Source organism: Panthera leo, chromosome A1 (genome assembly GCF_018350215.1).
Source record: "Panthera leo isolate Ple1 chromosome A1, P.leo_Ple1_pat1.1, whole genome shotgun sequence".
In the NCBI taxonomy this organism is placed as follows: domain Eukaryota; kingdom Metazoa; phylum Chordata; class Mammalia; order Carnivora; family Felidae; genus Panthera; species Panthera leo.
The window spans coordinates 153,445,126-153,458,668 of record NC_056679.1 but is presented as its reverse complement, the minus strand read 5'-3'; the positions used below and the strand labels follow the sequence as shown (position 1 = coordinate 153,458,668).

Genomic DNA, 13,543 nt, shown 5'->3' with positions numbered 1-13,543 from the left:
ATGTTAACCTTTGGAATGTATACACAAAATATTTTTTTCCATTCTATCACCTAGGTGTCCATTGAAGCTTCCCTGTCACTCCAGACCCTGCAAATGCTATCTTAGTACTTTATTCTCTTTGTAGCTTTTTCACTATTGACATTACACTCTCAGTATAGAAGTTAAATTGCTCATTATTTGACCCTAATGTTAAAAACACAAATTCCGAGGCGTCTGGGTGGCTCGGTCAGTTAAGCATCTGACTTCAGCTCAGGTCATGATCTTGCGGTTTCTGAGTTCAGGCCCCACGTCAGGCTTGGTCTTGGTGCTGACAGCTCGGAGCCTGCTGCTTCGAATTCCATGTCTCCCTCTCTTTCTGTCCCTCCCCTGCTCATACTCTGTCTGTCTGTCTGTCTCTCTCTCTCAAAAATAAACATTAAAAAAAAAAATTCCATGAAGGAAGGCAATTTGTCTCTTTTTCTTACCACTGGATCCTCAGTGCCTAGAACAGAGGCCAGAACATACAGTAAATTCAATAAATAAGTGTCAAGTGAATAAATCATCTATTTAAAAATTGTACTCACTCTGTGCAGCTGAACATAAAACTCAGTTATGATTCAAGAACTACTAAATAATTCACTTACAAAAAAATATTATTGGGCAATGTTGATTACACCAAAGATTTTGGATAGGAAATGGAGAAAGGATTTATATTGGCACTCTTCATTAAAATTGCTCAACCTCACTCATAACAACAACAAAAAAGCCTGAGTTGTTAGAGCCTATGAAGAGTGAAGAGAACTTCTGCAGGAAATGATGGGAGAGAGAAGGGAGGTATCTGGCACAGGCCCAAGAAGACTGAGTTAAGTATTAATGTGGGAGAGGAGCAGTGATGGGAGATGTGTTACATAAAGGGGGTATCATTAAATATTTAAGGATAATGTGAAATACATTTCTCACTGTCAGAGAAGGGAATTAAAAATATGGAAAGGGAAATAACTAAAATGAATCATGTGATGTTGGGTAAGAAATGAAGTTATAGTATCAACTCATAGGTTTTAAAGTTTATTTATTTATTTTGAGAGAGAAAGAGAGCACGAGTGGGGAAGGGACAGAGAGAGAGATAGAGAGAGAGAGAATCCCAAGCAGGCTCCACACTGCCAGCACAGAGCCTGACACATGGCCTGATTCCACAAACCATGAAATCATGACCTGAGCCAAAATCAAGAGTCAGACACCCAAATGACTGACCCATCCAGGAGTCCCTCAACTCATAGTTTTTAATACAGAGAAAGGCAGGAAGTAAGGGAGGGAGGGAGGGAAGGAGGGCAGGAGGAAGGAATTGTTTATTAAGAGGGTCTAGGAACAAGACACTTCAAAAGCAAGGAACACACGTAGCACCATATCTTGGCTTCTAAATACCATTCTCCATGAAAAATGTCCTGAAGAAATGGATGACTCCAGGTCAGAGACAAGGAAAGTACAAGATGAGCCTGGAACATCTCTGAATGAGAAAGCAAGGAAGTGCTCACAGATGATGGAGAAAAGTCAAAAGGACAGAACAGCCAGCTTGAAGGAGCTCCCACTGACCAAATCTAGGACAATTTGATCATCAAAATAAATAATGATAGAAACAGACTATGACCTACTGAATATAATAGAAACCATGGGTCCACAATGACATTACTAAAAAGAAACAAATTGATAACATTGAAATTTTAACAATGAAGCTATATACATAATTTCAAAGTACTTTATAAAACACTAATTACAAAAGGAAAAGACTAAATTTACAGTAGAGAAACTTGGCAGCCAACAATTTAATGAAATGATCAGAATAACATCATCAGTAATGCACTAAATCAAAATTGTGAGTCACCTGATAGGTTGCAACGAGAGGAACACAGCATCATTTCTGTTATATTCCTGCCAAACATGTATAATCTGAATTGAGTCAAAAAGAAATGTCAGGCAAACCCAAATTGAGAGACATTTTACAAAATATCTGGCCTATAATCTTTAAAAGTATCAAGTTCACAGAAGTGAAAGAAAGCAGAAGGAACCATTTCAAATTGGAAGATACTAAAGAGGACCAGCAGCTAATCACAACACATGATTATGGACTGTATACTTTTGCTATAAAGGACATCCTAGGGATAATGGACAAAACATGAATGGAGTCTGAGAATTAGACTGTACTAATGTATCAAAACTAATGCTCTCATATAGATGGTTTTATTTTGGTTACGCAGCAGAATGTCCTTGCTTGTAAGATATACACCCTACAGTATTCAGGAGTATAGGGTCATGATGTTGGTAACTTATTCTTAAATAGTTCAGTGGGGGCGGTGGGGAAGCATTCTTTACATTTGTAATTTTCCCCTAAATTTGAGATAGTCTGCAAATTTTCTTAAATTGAACTAAAAAAAAAAAAAACAGTGCTAGAGCCAAGATGCCATTTGTCTCCTCTCAGGTTTGTGGAAATGTAAAGCTTGACAATACATTGTGCTGGCAAAAATTTGAGAAAAGGGGGACTTATCTCTGTTGGGACTATAAATTGGTACAACTACTTAGGAGGGAAATGTAGTAATGTTTATCAAAACAACAATTACATATATCGTCTCCAACAATATCACTACTGGGAATTTATTCTATGGGTATACATACACTAATGCAAAGTAAGGTCTATATACATTTACATGTTGCAGTATTGTTATTAATGGAAACAATCACAAACAACCCAATGTCCATGAATAGGTTAAATTATTGTTCTGTACCTTAATTTTTTTCTCTGTACTACATATTTTGGATATCTTTCCTATCAGTGCATAGTGAGCTTTGCAATTCTTTTACATTGTTCCAGTGTACTCCATTTAATCTATGTACCATAATTAATTTAACCTATTTATGGACATTGGGTCTCATAGAATAAATTCTCAGTAGTGGTATTTTTGGATAAGATACATGTAGCTGTAGTTTTTTTTTTCTTTTTCTTTTCTTTTTTGTTTTTTTTCTTTTCTTTTTTTTTTTTTTTTTTTTTAAGTTTTTAACTCCAGTTAGTTAACATACAGTGTTATATTACTTTCAGGTATACAATATAGTAATTCAACATTTCAGTATATCACTACGTGTTTATCACAACAAGTCCATTGACTGGACTCTCTTGCTCCCTTATTTTTTTTTTCCCTTTGCTTGTTTGTTTTGTTTCTCAAATTCCACATATGAGTAAGATCATATGGCATTTTATCTTTCTCTGACTGGCTTATTTCCCTTAGCATTATACTCTCTGGCTCCATCCATGTCCTTGCAAATGACAAGACTTCATTCTTTTTTATGGCTGAATAATACTCCTCTGCGTGTGTGTGTGTGTGTGTGTGTGTGTGTGTGTGTGTGTGTATCTCTGTCTCACATCTTTATCCATTCATCAGTCAGTGGATACTTGGGCTGATCCCTTATCTTGGTTATTGTAAATAACATTGCTATAAACACAGGGATGCATGTATGTATGAGGAACCTCCATACTGCTTTCCACAGTGGCTGCACCAACTTGCATTCCCACCAACACCTGTTGTTTCTTGTGTTGTTGATTTTAGCCAATCTGACAGATGTGAAGTAGTATCTCAATGTGGTTTTGATTTGCATCTCCCTGATGATAAATGATGATGAACATCTTTTCATGTGTCTGTTGGCCAACTATGTCTTTTTTGGATATGCATTTATAATTTTTTGAATATTCTTTTTTTATTTTATTTTATAAAGACAGTAAGCAGAAAGGGGGGAGAAGGAAAGAGAGAGAGAATCTTAAGCAGGCTCCACGCTCAAACTAGGGCTCCATCCCATGACCCTGGGATCATGACTTGAGCTGAAATCAAGAGTTGGATGCTCAACCGACTGAGCCACCCAGGTGCCCCTGCAATTGTAATTTTGATAAACATTATTACATTTCCCTCCTAAGGAGTTGTATTGATTTATACTTGAAACAGAAATGAATGAAAGTGTCTATATTCTCAAAGTTTTACCAACTCAGTGTATTATCAAACTACCCACGAGTAGCTTATCAAGTAATTTTTCTAAATACATTCTTTGCCCAAGAGAAACTTTAATGAATGAGATATCTTCCACCTCTTGAGGTATTCATTTACTCACTAGTGGTGCCCCTCTATCCACAAACATACCATTGTCTACCCTGTGACCTTTTTCTGCTCTTCGATTTTGGTGGGTCCTGATATACATGAGCCTCCATCCCCCTTATCTGATGTTGAACTAAGCAGCATCTATCTCTAAATAGGCAAAAGGCTCTGCCCAAATTTGGAGAAACATTTAAAACTAGTCAAAACTGAGGATTTTTGGCTCAAACTCAGGATGAGAAGGATAAACCCAAATGGAATCTAGTTCTGATATATTTTCCCACCTTTCTAACTAAAGCCAAATGTTGGAATATTTCCTAAATTACCTCTGAAATTCACTGCATTATTTTGCCTTTTAAAAGCAGACAAACTTACATTTTCATTGTTAATAGATTTATTTTAACACATGCTTGTTTTTCAGTTTGTCATGGGGTGTTGTGAATCTCCACTGTGACCAGCCCAATGTGCTCTATTCTTCGGTGGACTGACATAAATCTGCCTGGGCTACACATGTACGAAAGAATTATGGGAGCTACAAGTGGTCAGAATGCCCACTGCCACAACTTTTTGGCATTATTTTGTTCCTTGACAATGATTCAAGGGAGCCAGGGAAAAGAATCCAGGATATTAGTGAACAGTTAACACCAAGAGGACAAAAAGTGAAATCTTCTGACTTGACTATATTTCAAGTATAAAATAATACTCCCAGTACCAAACATTTCAGTAGTGCATTTCAGAATCCACTATAGGTGTTAACCCATTTGATTTCTATCATTTCAGCGAATAATATTGATTCCCATTCTTTAAGTCAGGAAATGAAAACTCAGAGATGATAACCACATCTCCCCAAATCACACAGCTAGGAAGAAACAAGCCTATAAAGTACCTGAATTAGGCTAATCTTCAATGATCTCAGAGTAAATCTCTGTGATTATTAAGTTTAATAACTCTATCAGTAATGGATATTTCTAAATTCAAATGAGTTTAAAATTTTATGAGGCTATCTAATGCCTCGAGAACAGTGTCTACGGAGGCTGGGAATTCCAGAAAATAGGAGCTAAAAGGTTAATTTATTCTAACAGAAGGATGATTAACACAAGGTAAGATTACCTATCTCTAATTAACCTAGTCCATTATTGAGTTCTTAACAAGAAGGATATGGATAGCAGAAATGTCACTCAAAAAGAATTCAGCTGAGAAAGTCTGAAGACAGTACTGCTCTGGGAATGATAATCATTATACTTGTTAGCCATTGGGAATGCTTAAAACCATCTTAATGTTTAAGCCAGAACCTAAAATACTTCTTTATTCAAACCTCTCTGTTAAGGGGACTATGAGGCATAAGATTAACAAGTAATCTTTGAAAAGGTCTCAAAGGAAAATATGTTTATTGTTTTTAAATAAACATCAGTCTTGCTTATTGTATTCAAAGCCCTACTAAAAAAAGTTAAACATTGTTACTAAGTGAGATATATTCTTGACTGATCAATGATTTAATAATAGGCCTAACTCCTCTCCCTCACTCTGACATCTATCTTACACCTGCTATATTCCAAGAGGAAGTCAGACAAAACACCTATAATATTTTCACTAATAATACTTCTGATGATCTTTGAAAATCAATGCTACTCTAAGCATACCTAACTTAAAATCTTAGGTACTGAAAAATTTGGTTTGCCATACCCTGTGGGTTAGTTTGTGTTTTGTTTTGTTTTGTTTTTCATTGTATAACACAATGTCATGTAAGAATGAAGTATATCATTTACTTTAGTTTTGTGCTATTATAATGGCATGTTAATGGGATTTTTCTTGTTGTCTTGGAATTGGTTATTCTAATTGAAATATGATGACAAAATTGTATAAGGATTCCATACTTTTAAAGGCCTCTCCAACCAATGAGGCCAAAAGTCTCCCTGAGGACATATTCAGAGGCAAAGGAACAACCTCTCCCATTGCCAACCGGCATAACACCCCTAAGTGGGCAGAAAAATAGTTCCCCTCAACCCACCAGAAGTCAAGTAAAGAGGGAATTTCAGCGAAATATAGAAAGTGATCACTGGCAAGGCAGAAAGTCTGACAGCCTACTAGTTAGCTAAATATTTAGAGTCAGGGAACTAGAGACCAACCTGAAGCCTGCCTTCAAAGTGCAGTGAGCCCTATGAGGGAGTATGAGGGAGAATGTGACCTGTGTCTTTTGGAACTTGGGAGCATATCTGAACACCAAGAACTGTGCCTCCTTCTTTTCTGGAGATTTTGAAGGAGGACTTGCTGACTGAGCCCAGGAGAACGGGACAAAAAGAGAGCACGTTATAGGGAAATTAGGAAAAAGGTGGAGGAAGTCTCCAACTTGATTCCAGTTTCTTTATCTATCAGAGAATGCAGAGGAGGACTTCCGGGTTTGACTCAATACAAAAGAATATAGAGAAGAGAGGAGAAAGCCCAAGCCCTAGAGTTACCTGACAGCTTGCTTTTTAGGGGGGGGGGGGGGGGGGGGGGGGAAGGGAGATATGGACCAAAGGCAGGACTAAAGGAAGACATGGGTGCCTCCTCTGCCATATCCTCAGAGAGGTAGTGCACCAAGGTGAAGCTAAACAGCACTAAAAACTGCACAAACTTATGAGAAGATCATCACATCCTCAGTGACCACCAGCAGCAACAGAAGCATGCACATTCTTGGGGGGAGGGGTACTTCCTCATCTTCAATAAGCAATCCCGGCCATCTCTTATATTCCTCCTCCACAACAAAGGAGTGAGATGCTATAAAGGGAAATGAGAGGATCATATCTGAATCAGATTTGAGCCTGGATTTTTACACTGGAGTGAAATTAGTTTGGATTTGCTTTGTTTTTTTTAATAACTGAAAATGATGACAAAGATGCAGAATATGCTCAGGAAACTGTCTTGGGAGATTTCTACAAAGCACTACTGGGAATTGTGATCGGAGAAAAATAAAAACATTATTATGTTAATATCCACGAAGTAGAGTCTACTCAATAAAACTGTTTATACTAACATGCTGACTTACTAAAGCAGGTTGGGAGGAGTTTTGGGGGGGAGGAAGGGGGTCACACATCATCTCAAAAATAGTGGACAATAAAAAGAACAATAACAAAAAAACAAGTCAACTCTTACATGCAGGAATTAAGAAAGGAGACATTAAAAGAATAAAAAAATCATTCAGATTTGATTTTATTGTATAAGTTGAAGAAGCCATACTTACTTGCCTATGTCTTTGTTAAAAGGAAACATTTTTAGTAAAAAATATCTTGGATGTGTATAAGACCTTTGAAAGTTTTCAAGGTACTGGGTTTGAGGGTTTTTTTGTTCTGTTTTGTTTTTTGTTTTGATAACATACAGTATAGTCTTAACTTCGGGAGCAGAAACCAGCTATTCATCACTTACATATGACATCCAGTGCTCATCCCAAAAAGTACCTTTCTTAATGCCCATCACCCATTTAACCCATCCCCCCACCTCCCCTCCAGCAACCCTCAGTTTTTTCTCTGTGTTTAAGAGTCTCTTATGGTTTGCCTCCCTCTCTGTTTTGAATTTTACCTTATGAGAAAAGACCAAAGTCTCATTATTCACTTTCATATCCAAGGTGTATGTAATGAACCTTAGAAAGTATTCAAACCATGATTTTCAAATCAATCTATCACCTTCTACCCACTTCTCCCTTCTGCTGTCTTATCTTCAATTCATTGAAGATTTGGGGGAGGGGGATAGTTTTAATTATTTTCATAAGATACATGTATTATTTTTGTAATTAAAAAAATAAAACAATGATTAGCATTCTATTCATCATCTTCCTCTCCTATGTAAATATGCTTTATTCTATTTAACTAACAACTATTCATTTCAACATTCAACAATTATTTCCTTCAGATCAACCTCTCTAGCCGGTATCTTCAGCTTATTTGCGCCATGTTTTTCTATTTAAATGTTTGCCCGATAAAAACTGTCTTCTCCACTCCTAGCACTGGGGCTAACGGTTGGTATCTCAACTCATTTTCGGTTTCGATTCTCAGATCTTCCATAACACTCAGAAATTTGTTTGTTTTGTTTTGTTTTTGCTCATTTCACTTTTTCATTCTCTACAGTGATTTCAGAACCCTCTCCACTGTCCTCAAACCTCCAACTAAATCTTAGCATGACTGCACAGAGAAAGTAAGAGCCATAAGATAGAAAGTCACTTCTCTTCCAGCCAGGAAACTCTCAAACCAACCTACATTGAAGCTTTCTTCCCTTCCCAGTCTCTTGAAGTGGGAATTTGGTGTTTTCACATTCCTACAACTAATCCTGTCTCTTCTATATCTTTAAACTTGCCCTCAGATTGGCATCTTATCAAAAACAGGTCTTTCCTGAATGAATAACCTTTTAGCTACCACCCTATCTTTTTCATTGACAGGTAAATTGAAATTGTTGCATATCTGCCCTGCTTGTGGAAGGGGCTGGGGGGAGTAGGAACAGCATGGGAGTCAGAGCCCACCTCATAGAGGGTAAAGATGTCCTCACACAAAGATCAGTCTAGTGTAGAGAGGCCAAGCCTGAGTAGGATGAGGATTTGTCCATTTAGAGGGGCACAGTGTCGATGGCAGAGCCTGCACAGGGGAACAGTGCATCTACAGAGGAGAGGGGATGGCAGTAGAAAGGGGAGACTGATTACATACAGAAGGATAGGGCAAATAATCAGACCACTGGGAGCCAGGTTTCTCAGCAGCAAGGAAGGGGGTTACATATATGAAAAGGGAGAAAAATAGAATAAATCCTGAAGAGATAGATTAAAACTAATAATATCAGCATGCATTCATGGTTTAATAGATAGATGGATAGATGAAACGTAAATGTGTGGACATACATTGATATATACATGTGTCTATATCTTAGCTCTCTCTAATTGAGAAACTTTGAAGCACCACACTCCAAAAACAAAGAGCACACCTAGTGCCCAGACTTTATTTTCTAAATGTTATTTTCCACTAAAAAGACTTGAGGCTAAAACGGCTAATTCCAGGACCAGGGTAGGGAAAGTACAAGGTGACCTTATTCTATCTTATGCCAGAAAGGAAGAAGTCAAAAAGTGACTTGAGACACGTCAAGAGAATACATAAACCACCTTCAAGGGGCTTCCATTAGCTAAACTGGGAACAGCTTGAACATCAAAATAAATGATAGTAAAGAATTAAGACCCATATTAATCACCAGTACTATAAATAAATAAATGAATAAATTGAAAGTTTCATAAGAAATGGGCTATTTGCAAAGTCTCAAAGAACTTCCTTACAAAGTACTTAACTAATTACCAAAGGAGGAAAAATTTTAAAAAACTAAATAGTTGAGAATCCTGAAAGACACATTCTTAATCAAGTGACCATTAGTAACAGGACAAATCAAAATTGTGTGTCATCTGATAGGATTCACTAAGGAGAAAACAGCATTACCTTTGAGGTATTCCTGTCAAAATCTATTAATTCAGTCTTTTTCAACTGTACCACAGAACACACTATTTCCTCAACCCTCTCAAGAACAATACATAATTAACCATTCTAGATGTATTGAAAGAAGTTAATTCTTTCATACAATAGATGCCAATTGATGTTGGTATCTAACTCTCTCCAGTTGGAAAAGGCCCAGAGGTACATTCCATAAAATAACTGGTCAGTAATCTTTAAAATGTCAAGGTCACTAAAGACTAGAAAAGACCATTGCTGCTCTCAACTGAAAGACACTAAAGAAGTATTACAACTTTATGCAACAGGTGACTTTTAACTACAGCCTCCCATTCTAAAGGACAGTATTGAGACAAGTGGCAAACATGACTGGGATTTGAGGATTAGATAGTAATAACCCATGACTTGATTTTCACAGTTGTATTATGGCTATGTAGGCACATGTCCCTATTGGTAGAAAATACCTAGTAAAGTATTCAGGAGTGGTAGAGTATCATACTGGCAAATTACTTTCAAATGGTTCTGGGGGGAAATAATGGTTGTGTACTATGCCTGCAAGTTTTTTTTCTTTTTTTTTTTTAATATGAAATTTATTGTCAAATTGGTTTCCATACAACACTCAATGATCATCCCAACAGGTGCCCTCTTCAATGCCCATCATTTACTTTCCCCTCCCTCCCACCCCCCCCCATCAACCCTCAGTTTATTCATTTCTTGTTTCAAAATTTTAAAAATCAAAAAAATTAAAAATGAACAAAAATAAAACTGAACAAAAGTAAATTCATCATCATCTTCACTCCTCCGCACGTTCCTCATCTCAGCGAATGACTCCACCATTCAGTCAGCAAGTTGCCTAATCCAGAAATCCAGGGTCATCCTTGACTTCCCTTCCCTTCACTAATATACACCCAATTAATGTGTCTCCCTCTGAACCCAGATCTAATCATGCACCAAGTTCTGGTGATTCTACATCCTAAATATCTCTTGAACTTAATCCATTTCCCTTTAGTCTCTCTAATACTATGGAATTCTGGCCACCATCCTACTCTACTGTATTACCTAAACGGCCTCTTAAAATAATCTACAAGCCTCCTCCAATCTATTTTCCAAGATCAGAGTTATTCTAAAACATAAATCTGTTCATGTTATTCCTCTTAAAAAACTCTTCAATATTCCTTATTGCTTCTAGAATGAAAACCAAACTCCTTATACTGCCATATATTTTGGTTTGCCCAGAATGATTTTTATTTCTATTGTACAAATACGGTTATTATTGGCCTCTCTTGCACTCTCAGTAGCGTCTCAACTAGGACAATGAATCATATGTTCTGGAAAGCTATAAGGTTCTGACAGTTTGGTCTCTGTTTACTTCTCTAGATTGATCCTGACTTCTCTCTCATTTCTAGTAAATCTCAACTCTTTTGGGAAGGCTCTACCTGAGCACTGGATCAGGATTCAGTACCTTTGCTAGACATTTCCTAATACTATGCAAGTCTTGTTAGCAACATATATCTATTGCATACATATCCTTATTTAACTATTTGCTTATGTTTCTCCTTAAAGTGTAAATTCTGTAAAGGTAACTCTACCACTTGGGGGTGTGACCTTGAGCAAGTTACCAGATCTTTCTAAGCCTCAGTTTCCCCATCTTTAAAATGAGGATAATTGCATTATTATGATCAAATGATATAAAGCATGTAAAGGCTTAGCCCACCATACTCACCATTTTATGTTTTAAGAATTATGTAAATAGTTGGGGCGCCTGGGTGGCTCAGTCGGTTGAGCATCCGACTTCGGCTCAGGTCATGATCTCACAGTCCGTGAGTTCAAGCCCCGCATCGGGCTCTGTGCTGACAGCTCAGAGCCTGGAGCCCATTTCGGATTCTGTGTCTCCCTCTCTCTCTGCCCCTCCCCTGTTCATACTCTGTCTCTCTCTGTCTCAAAAATAAATAAACGTTAAAAAAATTTAAAAAAAAAAAAAAAAAAAGAATTATGTAAATAGTCAAAAGCATTTTTTCCCTCTAGAGCTCCTTAAAATTGTTTTCTTTTCATAACCAATCTTTTGATTTTTTTATGTACCCTACTTATCACACAGATAAACTGTTTCTTCTTAACATAAATCTAACAAGTCTCTTCGTGGTAGAGTTATTTCTCATTTTATTTATTTGCTTCTTTAAAAAAACGTATGTTCTGGGGTGCCTGGGTGGCTCAGTTGGTTAAGCGTCTGACTCTTGGTTTCAGCTCAGGTCATGATCTCAGAGTTTCATGAGTTCAAGCCCTAAATCAGGTTCTGTGCTGGCAGTGCAGAGCCAGCTTGGGATTCTCTCTCTCCCTTTCTCTCTCTGCCCCTCCCACACTCATGCTGTCTCTGTCTCTCTCTCATAATAAATAAATAAACTTAAAAAAAGAAAAGGTATGTTCTAACAGAAAGTTATCTTGTGAGAAATGAGATAACACCAGAATCTATTAGCACTGCTCAGGCATGGAATATTTCTTTCCTCTCTGTCCTAGTGAGTAAGCACATATAAGTCTCACAGGAAACTGAACACATACACTGTATGGTATAGTATTATAAGAAAATATGCTTTTGAAATATTATAAAACAATGAAGGCCAAATACATAAATTTGTAGAAAACAGTGTTTCTATCATTTTAATAGTTGTTTCTTAATAACTAAACAATTTTTGGGAGAAAAAGCCATATTGTAAAAAAGTAACGATTCAATTAATTAATGGGCCCTACATTGACAGATTGAACATTGTATACCATACATTTAAAGCTCTTTTGAGTCCCATAATTGATATTGTGTTTCTTTTATAAATTTTAAACTAAAAGTTCTGGCTGCCAGAGATGAAAATTTAAAATTAATTACATGATTGTAATTTCTACTCACAGACCACACTCTTTCTCTAAATTTAACTATCATGTTGTACCTTTGTTAATTGTACAATTTTATCATTGATCTCCTTTGTTTAGTAAAATATGCAAGATAGCGGGGCGCCTGGGTGGGTCAGTCAGTTAACCGTACACCTCTTGGCTTCAGCTCAGGTCATGATCTCACGGTTTGTGGGTTCGAGCCCCACATCAACCCCAGAATCGGGCTCCGTACTGACACTACAGAGCCTGCTTGGGATTCTCTGTCTCCCTCTCTCTCTGCCCCTCTTCCACCTGCTTTCTCTGTCTTTCTCTCAAAATAAATAAAACTAAATTTTAAAAAATATGCAAGATAATACATTAAACACATCCTCAGAACTTTTCTTTCATTTATTAAAGGAAAATTAATTCACCATTCAGAAGTTAAATTTATACACATAAATTTAATCCACAGCCATTTAAGAAACAAAACAATCAAGCAAAGGTGAGAAAAAGAGAAAGGCAAACCAAGAAACAGACTCTTCACCACAGAGAACACACTGATGGTTACCATGTGGGAGGTGGGTAGGGCGAGGAGTTAAATAGGTGATGCGGATTAAGGAGGGCATTTGTGATGAGTACATAACTTGTGTTATGTGGAAGTCTTGAATCACTGTAACATACACCTGAAACTAATATTACACTCTGTTAACTGACTGGTATTTGGATAAAAACTTTTTAAAAAATGTAATCCACAGCACTTACCATTGCTCATACTTTCTGCTCTCTTGTAAGAATCCAGAATGTTATATCTCATTTCCATTCATAAATCCACAAAGTTCTGTTTCTCCACAGCAATATTGTAGTGTTTTCAATCTAAGTATTTCACTGTTCTTAAAAATAAAAAAAATTTTGAAAATATATGCAAAATAATTTTTAAATAATATATATTTTCATTTTTAATATTTTCTTTTTTTTTTAATGTTTATTTTTAAGACAGAGAGAGACAGAGCATGAATGGGGGAGGAGCAGAGAGAGAGAGGGAGACACAGAATCCGAAGCAGGCTCCAGGCTCTGAGCTGTCAGCACAGAGCCCGACGCGGGGCTCGAACTCACGGACCGCGAGATCATGAC

The 13,543-nt window shown here is 37.0% G+C and overlaps 1 long non-coding RNA gene across 10 annotated transcripts in view; it reads right to left on the bottom strand.

Moving 5' to 3' along the window:
* The window catches only part of LOC122222727, a 128,700-nt gene that overhangs the window by 79,293 nt on the left and 35,864 nt on the right, over positions 1 to 13,543 (bottom strand). For 8 of the 10 annotated variants that reach the window (XR_006203827.1, XR_006203821.1, XR_006203822.1 and 5 more), the window contains one exon: positions 13,175 to 13,302. This is a non-coding gene — a long non-coding RNA (uncharacterized LOC122222727). Of the gene's footprint in view, positions 1 to 6,612; positions 6,864 to 12,982; positions 13,102 to 13,174; positions 13,303 to 13,543 lie in introns of those variants that run through there. The other 2 variants (XR_006203830.1, XR_006203835.1) reach the window with 2 other exon arrangements.